The sequence below is a fragment of the Meriones unguiculatus genome (assembly GCF_030254825.1).
Source record: "Meriones unguiculatus strain TT.TT164.6M chromosome Y unlocalized genomic scaffold, Bangor_MerUng_6.1 ChrY_unordered_Scaffold_42, whole genome shotgun sequence".
NCBI lineage: Eukaryota > Metazoa > Chordata > Mammalia > Rodentia > Muridae > Meriones > Meriones unguiculatus.
This window is the reverse complement of record NW_026843713.1, coordinates 2,561,368-2,572,750: the sequence shown is the minus strand read 5'-3', so window position 1 is coordinate 2,572,750 and position 11,383 is coordinate 2,561,368.

Here is an 11,383-nt window from a genome sequence, read left to right as displayed (position 1 = left end):
TTGTATGCTAATGCATTTCCTTTTGATAGGGGTCCTGGCAAAGTTGAATGAGCCCTCAAATATCTCATAAAAAAAGGAAAAGGTGTTTTTTTTGTATAAAATTTTGAATTTGTAAAAATAAAATTCCAGCAGGAGAAGATCTCTGAATTTGACCTGCAGTCTCTAACCAAGGCAAAAACTTAGATACATATGCACTATTTGTAAAAATGTTCAAAGACTGTTTATTAAAACTTTGAAACACAGCCAATACTGCAGATAACTGCTATTTTCACAGAGGTGTTAGTCACTGGAAAATATATTGTTTTTGTTTTATAAGCATAGGCAGCAACAACTGATAATTAGCCATCAGTAAATACCATTAAAGTATCAACAATTGCGCTAACTTTTGTTTTAAATGGAAAAACTATAGGTTGCCTCTATAAAAACTGAATTATTTTTTTTTTCGCTTTTTTGTGAGTGTGTGTGCAACTGTTTGGATTCTGTCATAATAAGCTTACATATGTTAAAATGCCATATTTATCTCATCTCTGACAAGTCTGAGGGCCAGCATATTTGAGTTATTCTTAGTCTACCTTTATCATTTGCTCTAAAATTCATCCTATAAAACAGGATCTTATTATCTCAGTTTTGTCATACTTTTTTTTAAATATGTTTTAGAACCAAATTTTAGGTAGATTTATATAGGAAAATTTATGGTTATCCATTTTAGATTTAACCTTAAATAACAACCTAAACAAAGAGACTAGGTAAATCTCAATCTTGTACTCAACTATAATCTTTAGCATGACTTTAAATTTGCTCCTTTTAAGCTAAAATAAAGGCAAAACTTTTAATTAAACATAATTTATAAAGTGGCTAGCAAATCTTATTAATCCTATCATATTGTATTAAAACTTAACAGCAAAAAATTAAAGGACAAAAGTTTTATTTAACGTTAAACAGAGAAGTAAACTTAGCCTGTATCCCTCAGCACAAACGGACTATTCTGCCCATACCAAATCTATAGGCCAGAAAGAAACAGCTTTAAAATTATTTTTTAGGTACTAGCAACAGGGCATATATTTCATATACTAGTTAACAATGATATGGATACAACCCTGAATAATCCTGGGCTAACATGGAACTGTAGTATTTTTTTTCCTGTAAAAGAGCATAAGCAAACATTTTACATTGAAGAATCTCCAGGCTTTTAAAATGAAGAACAACATATTCTATAGTTTGTTTAAAAGGATATATTGTAATTACTTAAGGTTTGTTTAATTGGCTTAAACAGCATGGTTAGGTTCTACTTTATAAACTTAATAAAATAAATACCAAGGTTTTTAATTTCCCCCAAAGGATTGAGAAACTGTTTTAATTTCTTTGTTAGACTGCCCAAGGGATACTCTTTTAAAATACCTGATAATTTTTAAAATGTTTTATAAAATTTAACTCTGATGGTCCAGGACCAAACTCAGAGGTGTTGCTTCAAATTGTCTCATGTCTAAATATATCCAAGTCTACAGATAAACCTACACACACAGAAAGATACATAAGGAACATACAAATCTGACATAGTCAAATTGGAGTAACCAGAATACCCAAATACCGGGACTTGACCAGCCCCTACCAGACACAAGACCCACAGACTCCAGAAGGTGTAGAGCCCCTCATGGGTCCTCTCCACACACATAGATTCCAGAAGGAGTAGAGGGCCTGTGGCCCTTTCCACTGCTTCCAGATGGAGAACAGACCCCAGCAACCCTCTTATTGCACAGAATATGATCCCAATGACCCTCTCTCCTGTTCCCAAAAGGAGTAGAACCTTACGAGCCTCTTTTTCTGGGAATTGGAGCATCCTCCAGATATCCTCGACCAGATTGGAAACTCCCCAATTTCCCAGACCTCACAAGAAAGGGAACAAACCAAAATCTGAAACCAAAACAAAAGCTGGCAGACAAAAACAAAAAAATAAAGAAAAAGACAAAAAGTAACCATAGTACCTGCTTTTTAAACATTTAAATATTTTTTTCAAACCTGTTTTTGTAATATTAAAACAAAGCATCCTCTTTAGGAGTGAGAGTATAAAGCACATTTATAATTTTAAAAGTGAAAACCAGACTTTAAAATTTAGCAGTGAAAATATTCCAATTTTATTATTATTATTGTCATTATTATTATTATTTTGTAATTTTAATTTCTCTAATTCCCTTACTACAAGAACTGGTTCCCTTTCTAATTGGACTTTTTCTTGGAGAACAGTAATATCATCCTCCAATCCTGCAGTGGTCCCATATCTCTCTCCACATGTGACAGGGAAAGCCACAGGGGCAGAGGGCACAGGAGTACAGTCTGAATTATGAGACTTGGCAGTTTCTTCCTCTGAGTCCATTTCATCCTCACTATCTAGATCTTAAATTATTTTCTGCTCTCAAATTACTCAAATCTGTATGAGCTCCTTTGTGACTATTTTCAATAACCTAGAAGTCCTTTTTTTCTCCCCATTTGGCTGCTCTAATTTTCCCAAGTAACTCTTTAGCTTGTGAGATTTCTTTTCCCAACTCCCCAGATTGATGGTACCTTCAACTGGGAACCCTGGACAAACTGCCTGTACAAACTAAAGGGTATAAGTATGTTTCTTCCAATTCCTCACCTTTATTAGCCTTGACTTTAAAGTCCTCATTAACATCTCACTCATATATCTCTGTCCTGATTTCACTGCCTGCCTACCTTGTCTTCCTCCCTGGAATGGGTAGTCATCAAGAAGCACCTTTTTTCTTACCCATCCAGAGCTCCAAAAACCAGCCTTTCCCATGTTGCCCCTCATTTTCAAGGTCCCTTGTTCTGGTGCCAAATGATCCATCCTTCGGGCTTGGAGAAAAGTTTTGTATGTGAAATTAATATTTACTAACATTTATCTTTAATAAAGCTTGCGGTTAATCCTAAACAGCTGTATAACCAAATCGCCACAAAGACGCTGGGATTATTTAGTTAACCTAGAACACAGTGGTGGGTAACTGTTACTCCCTCCTAAACCTCCAAGCCCTCATACTTTCCTAACATTTAGATTTTACCCTTTATATTTGCTTTTGGTGAAACATGTCCAGTCCATCTCGACATAATTTGTCCTCCAGCTCTCTCCAAGCTCTCTCACCCTTTTCTCCCACTCCTATCCTGCCTTCTGGCTCCTCCCTTTGCACAACATTGTGGCTAGTTGCTTTATTTTGGCCTGTTTATAACAATATAATATCTGAATTGAATTCAGAGACTGGGGGTGGGGAGAGAAATCAACATTTGAATGAACAAGAGTAAGGTATATACATTTCAAAAGAATATTATAGCAACATTTCCCCCTTTAAGTCCAATAAAAGGCTCTTTTTCTTTCAATACAATAATAATTATGAAATTATGAAAACTATGAGGTAAATCTACATGTGCAATGTCCAGTCCTTGTATATTTAGCAACTTAGGAAAAAGTGTTCTGATTATCCTATCTATATTGACAAGTTAAAAGTTTTATTCCAAAATTAATTTTTATGCCTATTGGTATTGCTCTGCCTAGTTCACGAACCCCAAAAGACCAGGAATAACTAGACTCTGCTATAAATACATGAGGTTCATTTTATTACAAATTACAAACTGAAGCTTGTGTCCACATCCCCCACCACAGAAGAGGTGGGAGCCGAGAGCCCAATGCTCAGGTTAGTTGTGTGATTTAAGGATTCTGGTCCATCCCAGCATGCCCAAGGCAGGGGCGATTCCTGCCTGGCAAACATTTGTTGGTCAAAATGCTACATTTTGAATTGATTGGCTATAGGAAGGGCCCCATACCAAGGATCTGGTGTTCCTCCCTTGGAGGATGGGCCCTTTTCCTAGCAACTGTATTTCTACTGGGTGGGGAAAGATTGCAGTAAGACGGTTCTTCTGCTCAGGGCATTCCTGGACCTCTCCACCCAGCTAGTTCAGGCCTTATAATAATATCTGCTGATTTTTAATCTTTTGGTCTCTCAGGTATTACCTATATGAAAGGATTTCTTCTAAACAACTCAGGCTTGATTGTGGCACTATAACTATTTGGTCTTCAACCCCAACAGAGACTTGAGAAGGAAATAAAATTAGCTGTTAGAGTAAATACGAAGTGCATGTTAGCAGCTTCCAGAAAATAAAAATTAACAGAGATGGTTTGCTGCCTGAACAGTCAGTCACTCATGTAACTCTTTTTTTTTTTTTTTTGACAGTTAAAGCATCCGGAGGATATATTTATTCCAGGTATGACTTAATCAAAATGATTGATGATGTCACAGTACTGTCTTTTGAACTGATAATGAATTATTGATGAAAAACAACAAATATTCTGTTAATAATAGAAGACTGACAATACTGATTTATTGGCCTCATGGATACAACCAGACCCAACTGAAAGGATAGAAAGTCTATAAATATATTTCAAATTTCATTTTAATTGTTAAATTAGGAGTGTTCTGTGGATTATTTGTTTATAACCTTTATTCTGCTGAGTAGCTTACTTTTTAAATTTATAGATATTCTGTATGTTTTAGATATCAATTCACAACTGGTTGTATCATTATAAATGCTTTCTTCTAACCATTATTTGGCATTTTCTTTATTGTATCATCGTATGTAACTCTTTATAACACTGGAGCATCATCTTCAACTTTCAGTCTGAGAATATTTGACAGATGTATAAATGAAGCAGGAACTAGTAGGACTTGCTTACCCTGTCTTGGCAGAATTCAACAGTCAACTTGTCCTGCATTTAGGCTTGCACATTTTTGGCAGAATTTCTCTGTTGTGCAGTAAATGTAATTTCTTTACCCAAGTGGCTTTTTTTGCCACATTTGTAGCCATCTCCATATGGAGGTTCTTCAAAACTCATTATCTTATTTCTGGTAGGGGGGAATGAGTTGTCTCATTATCAAAGAAACTTTAAAATAATAAAGACACTTTTAAATGCCATAGTCTATACGTCTCTGAAATTTTTGAAGACTACCTATCTTTATGTAATCGATCTGTCTACAAAACCACATCTATCTGTTAAACATAGAATGTATACTCCTGTGATAAAATACACTAGTGTCTGACATGACTATGAGTTGACTAACTAGCAATTAACTTGCATTACGTAATACCCTAACCAGTTTTTAATAGCAGTTTAAAAATATTGGAAGTAACCTTGAATTTGTATCAATATTCAAAAGCTTATACCAATGTATCAAAAGTAGACTTAGTATTTCATCAATGTACCAAATCCTTTACCAATGAGTTAAAAATAACCTTATTTGAGAATAACAAATAAAACCCTCAGTTGAGTAGATTCAATAATCTACCTTTTTTCTATTCCTATAAGATAGCCCTGTATATTCCTTGTTTCACTTTGAATAGACCATTAATAGTAAATATCTTACAATGACAATAAAATTTTGTAGCCAGAGCAAAAAACCAAAAACATGCCCAACCCCCTTTAAGGAAAATTGGACAACATTCTCATAAATTTCTTCTAGCTGACAATTTGGACATGCTGTAGAGAGTCCAAATACAATTGGGAAAAATGGTTAATTAAAAAGCAATAACATTTGTGGTCTAGTCTTTTCATTAAGAATTTTTAGGCTTAATAAACATCCTCTTTAGAACAGTCGAAAATGCTGGACCTATTAAGATTACTAGCTTTCTTAAAAGTTCTTCTGGGAAAAAGCTTTGATGAGAAACAGCAATTGAAGCAGTTGAGGCAGGAATAGGCAGAATACTGTATCATGCAAGATACTGGAACAGAGGTGTCAATGTCTCAGCATGCTGAAGAATGATTCTGTTAGGATTGATCAAGTATCTCTGGTGTCCAGCTCTTTTGTTCTGCAAACATGTAATTTCTTACAAGCATTATAGAGTTCTACAATTAAAAATGTAAGAGATGTACAGGATGAAACTAAACTGTAAGCCAATTTAATCTATATCAATTAAAAGTTTAACATAATACATTTTGAAGATATTAGAGCCAAGGATTTATTGGACAAGTATTGTTGAAGTTTTGGCTGGAGACACATTTTTATGTCTCAGTCAGTTTTAGAGTTGTTTCCATGTAAAGAGATTAGCAATATAAGTTACCATTTTTATTGTACATACAATCATTATCATGTTGAAATCAAAACAAGGTTGGATAGATCAAAATATCCTTTTGGGCTCTTGCATGCCTGTTGTATTAGGTCAGGTTGCTACCTATTTACATAGAGAATCCTCCCATTACAGAGAAAAGCTGATTGCCTTGAGCAATAGAAAACACATGGTTTTCAGTAAACTTTATATAAACTCCTTTTTAAATTCAGAATGTAAGCATACCATAGTTATCTTGTACCTATTTTGACATATATATATATATATATTGCTATTTGTCTTATCCCATTTTTATATAAAATGGGTATTTATGCCTTTATAGCCAAACTTAATTTTAACACCCTCTTACCTTTAGCATTTAAGCATACCCTAGTACCAGGGCTTTAGATTGATACTGGCAATTTTTTGGCTTGCCCCTTTTTTATACAGACTGAAGAGTTATGCCTTTATAGCTGAACTTTATATAAACTATTTTAGCATTAGCAAATAAACTCTGTTACCCATAGTGTTACTTATATCCTAGGCATCTTGTACCTGGATTTTTCTATAGGTTTTGGCTACTCTCTGGCTTGCCCTCTTTTTGATATGGGATGGACAGTTTTGTTTTTAAACATATAAATATAAATTTTTGAGCTTTTAAGACTAAACTAGGTTGTCATATACTTTGCCATCTTTAAGCATCTTGTGTCTTTTTTACATAGGCATAATGAACTTTTTCCCCCATGAAAATATCTCATGTTTAAAAGCATATGGCAGTTCCCACAGCAGTGTGACATTATCTCTCTTTATGTAAACCTAAAAATGATGTGAATCCCATTATTAAGGATCAGTAAGGACATAATATCTATCATTAAGAAAAAAAGAATTTACATGGTAACCTTAGGAATACTTTGTCATTTTGCATCTTAGAATATTTCTGCAAATGGCTAAACAAGAGGAGTTGCCATCCTGGCTTTTATTATGTAAATAAGATTAATTCTGAATTAATCAGAGATCTGTGTATTTCTTTTTTTACGTTTTTTTTTATTAATTACACATTATTCAATTTGTATCCCCCCATAAACACCTCCCTCCTCCTCTCCCGATCCCACCCTCCCTCCCCATTCTTCACGCATGCCCCTCCCCAAGTCCACTGATAGGAGAGGTCCTCCTCTCCTCCTTTCTGATCTTAGTCTAACAGATCTCACCAGGAGTGGCTGCATTGTCATCTTGTGTGGTCTGGTAAGGCTGTTCTCCCTTCAGTGGGAGGTGATCAAAGAGCAGGACAATTAGATTATTTCAGAGGCAGTCCCTCTTCCAATTACTATGTAACACACTTTGACACTAAACTGCCATTGGCTACATCTGTGCAGGGATTCTAGATTATCTCTGTGCATGGTACTTGGTTGGAGTATGAGTCTATGGGAAGATGCCTGTGTTCAAATTTTCTGGCTCAGTTGCTCTCCTTGTGGAGTTCCTGGACTCTCCAGATCTTACTATTTCCCACTTCTTTCATTAGATTTCATGCACTCTGCCTAGCAGTTGGCCATAAGTTTCAGCTTCTGATTTGAAAGTCTGTAAATCAGAGCCTTTCAGAGGCCCTCTGTGGCAGGTTCCTAATTTGTTTCCTGTTTTCTGCTACTTCCGATGTCCATCCTCTTTGCCTTTTGGGACAGAAATTGAGCATTTTAGTCAGGGTACTCCCTCTTGATTAGTTTCTTTATGTATACAGATTTTAGTAGTTTTATTCTATATTATATGTCTATATGAGTGAGTATATACTCTGTGTGTCTTTCTGCTTCTGGGAATGCTCACTCTGGATGATCCTTTTCAGTTCCCACCATTACCTTAAAATTTCACGATTTCCTTATTTTTCATTGCTGAGTAATATTTGATTGTGTAGATGTACCACAATTTCTTATCCATTCTTCAGTTGAGGGGCATCTGGACTCTTTCCAGCTTCTGGCTATTACAAATTAAGCTGCTATAAACATGGTTGGCCAAATGTCCTTATAGTGTACTTGAACCACTTTTGGATATATGCCTAGGAGTGGGATGGCTGGATCTTGAGGAAGCATTATTCCTGGTTGTCTGAGAAAGCACCAGATTGATTTTCAGAGTGGTTGTACAAGTTTACATTCCCACCAGCAGTGGAGGAGTGTTTCCCATTCTCCACAGCCTCTCCAGCCTGAGTTTTTCATCTTGGCCATTCTGATGGGTGTAAGGTGAAATCTCAGAGTCTTTTTGATTTGCATTTCCCTAATGGTTAATGATGCTGAGCATTTCTTTAAGTGTTTCTCTGCCATTCAATACTCCTGGACAGAGAATTCTCTCTTTAGCTCTGTTCTGCACTTTTTAATTGGATTACTTGGTTTGCTGCTTTTCAGGTTCTTTAGTTCTTTATATATACTAGATATTAGCCCTCTGTCACATAAAGGGTGGGTGAAGATTCTTTCCCAATCTGTAGGTAGTCATTTTTTTTTCTTTTTTTGTTGATGATGTCCTTTGTTTTATAAAAGCTTTTCAGTTTCATGAGGTACCATTTATTAATTTTTTGCTCTTAGAGCCTTTGCTGTGGCTGTTCTGTTTCAAAGTTGTCTCTTGTGCCAATGAGTTCAAGGCTCTTCTTCACTTTTTCTTTTAACTGATTTAGTGTATCTGGGTTTAATTTGTGTTGACAATAAAGGCATGTAACTTCACCAACTTGTTCAGATATTTATATATATTTTTTCAAATAAGTATTATTTTAACTCAAAGACATTAAATGAACATCAAAGAGACCAGGAAATTTTAAGTTTGGGGTTTATTTTAATTTTTATTAATTACAGTTTATTCACTTTGCCTCCCCCCATAAACTCCACACTCCTACCCTCCCAATCCCACCTTTCCACCCCAATCTTCATGCATGCCACACCTCAAATCCACTGAGAGGGGACATCCTCTCTTTCCTTCTGAACATAATCTATCAGATCTCAAAAGGAGTGGCTCCATTATCATCTTCTGTAGTCTGGTAAGGCTGCTTCCTCCTCAGGGGGAGGTTATCAAAGACAATTCTAATCAGTTCATGTCAGAAGCAGTCCCTGTTCCCAATTCTATGGAATCCACTTGGACACTTAATTGCCATGGGCTACATTTCCATGAGTGCTACTTGTTTGTAGTATAAACCTCAGAAATGAACCCTGTGCTCCAATTTTTTGGTTCTGTTGCTTGTATAGGTCTAGAGATTTTAGTAGGGTTATCCTACAATATATGTCTATATGAGTGAGTATATACCTTGGTGGGTTTCTGCTTCTGTAATAGCTCACTTAGAATGATCCTTTCTAGTTCCCACCTTTTACCTGCAAATTTCAATGATTTTCTTGTTTTGTTGTTGTTGTTTTGTTTTGTTTTTTTATAGCTAAGTAATATCCATTGTTCAGATATATCACAATTTCTATATCCATTCTTCAGTTGAGGGGCATCTGGATTGATTCCAGGTCTGGCTATTACAAATAAAGCTGCTACAAACATATCTGAGCAAATATCTTTGTTGTGTATTTGAGCCCCATTTTGATATATGCCTTGGTTGTGTTATAGTGTTATTCCTAGTTGTCTTAAAAAGCACCAGATTGATTTCCAGAGTGGTTGTACAAGTTTATATTCCCTCCAGCAATGGAGAGGGGTTATCCTTTGTCCACAACTTCTCCAGCATGTGTTGTTACTTGAGTTTCTTATCTTGGCCATTCTGATGGGTATAAGGTGAAATCTCAGGTTCCTTTCATTTGCAATTCCCTAATGGCTAATGACACTGAGCACTTCTTTCAGTCTTTCTCTGCCTTTTGATATTCCTCTGTTGAGAATTCTATGTTTAGCTCTGTTCTCCATTTTTTAATTGGATTACTTGATTTGTTGCTTTCTCAACTTCCTTACTTCTTCATATATACTGAATATTAGCCCTGTGTCTGATAAAGGGTTGGTGAAGATTCTTTCCCAATATGTAGGCATTTGTTTTGTCTTGATGAATGTGTCCTTTGCTTCCAGAAAGCTTTTCAGTTTCAAGAGGTCCCATTTACTGATTTTTGCCTGTACTGTTGGTCTTCTTTTGAGGAAATTATCTCCTGTGCCAATGAGTACAAGGCTGTTCCCCACTTTTTCTTCCAACTGATTTAATGTGTCAAGTTATATTGTGATGTCTTTGATCCACATGGACTTTAGTTTTGTGCAAATAGTAGATCTCTTTGCATTTTTCTACATGTAGACATCCAGTTACACCAGCAACATTTGTTGAAGATGCTATCATTTTCTATTGTATGGTTTTGGAATTTTTGTCAAAACTTAGGTGTCCATAAGTGTGTTGCTTTATTTCTGGGTCTTCTATTGGGTTCCATTGATCTACCTTTCTGTTTCTATGAAAGTACCACACAGTTTTTATTACTGTTGCTCTCTAGGACAGCTTAAGATCAGGGATGGTGATACCTCCAGAAGATCTTTTATTGTAGAGTATTGTTTTATTAATTCTGGGATTCTTGTTTTTCCATATGAACTTTAGAATTTTTCTTTCATTTTTTCCTGTAAAGATTTGTGTTGGTTATTTGATGGGAATTGCACTGAATCTGCAGATTGCTTTTGGATAGTTGGCCATTTTTACAATATTAAACCTCCCAAGCCATGAGCACAGGAGATCTTTCCATCTTCTGATATCTTCTTCTCACTCTTTCTTCAGAGACTTGAAATTTTTTACTTACAAGTCTTTGACTTGCTTGGTTAGGATTACACCAAGGTACTTTATGTCTTTTGTGGCTTTGTGAAGTCTGTTGTTTCCCTAGTTTCCCTAATTTCTTTCTCAGCCCATTACTCTTTTGTATACAGAAGGGCTAATGATTTTTTTTTTTTTACTTAATTTTGTTTTCTGCCACTTTGCTGCACGTGTTTATTAGTTGTAGAAGTTTGCTGATATAATTTTTGGGGTCACTCAAGCATACTATCATATCATTTGAAGATAGCAATAATTTGACTTCTTCCTTTTCAATTTGTATAGCATTAATATCCTTCAATTTTCTTATTGCTCTAGCAAGGATGTCTCTATGTTGAAGAGATATGGAGTGAGTGGACAGCCATGCCTTGTTCCTGATTTCACTGGGATTGTCTTAAGTTTCTCTACATTTAGTTTGATGATAGCTATAGGCTTGCTGTATATTGCATTTGGGATTTTGTGAAATGCTTATTCAGCATCTAAGGAGATTATCATGTGTTTTCTTTTTTTCTTTCAATTTGTTAACATGATGGATCACATTGATGAATTTCCTCATATTGAACCACC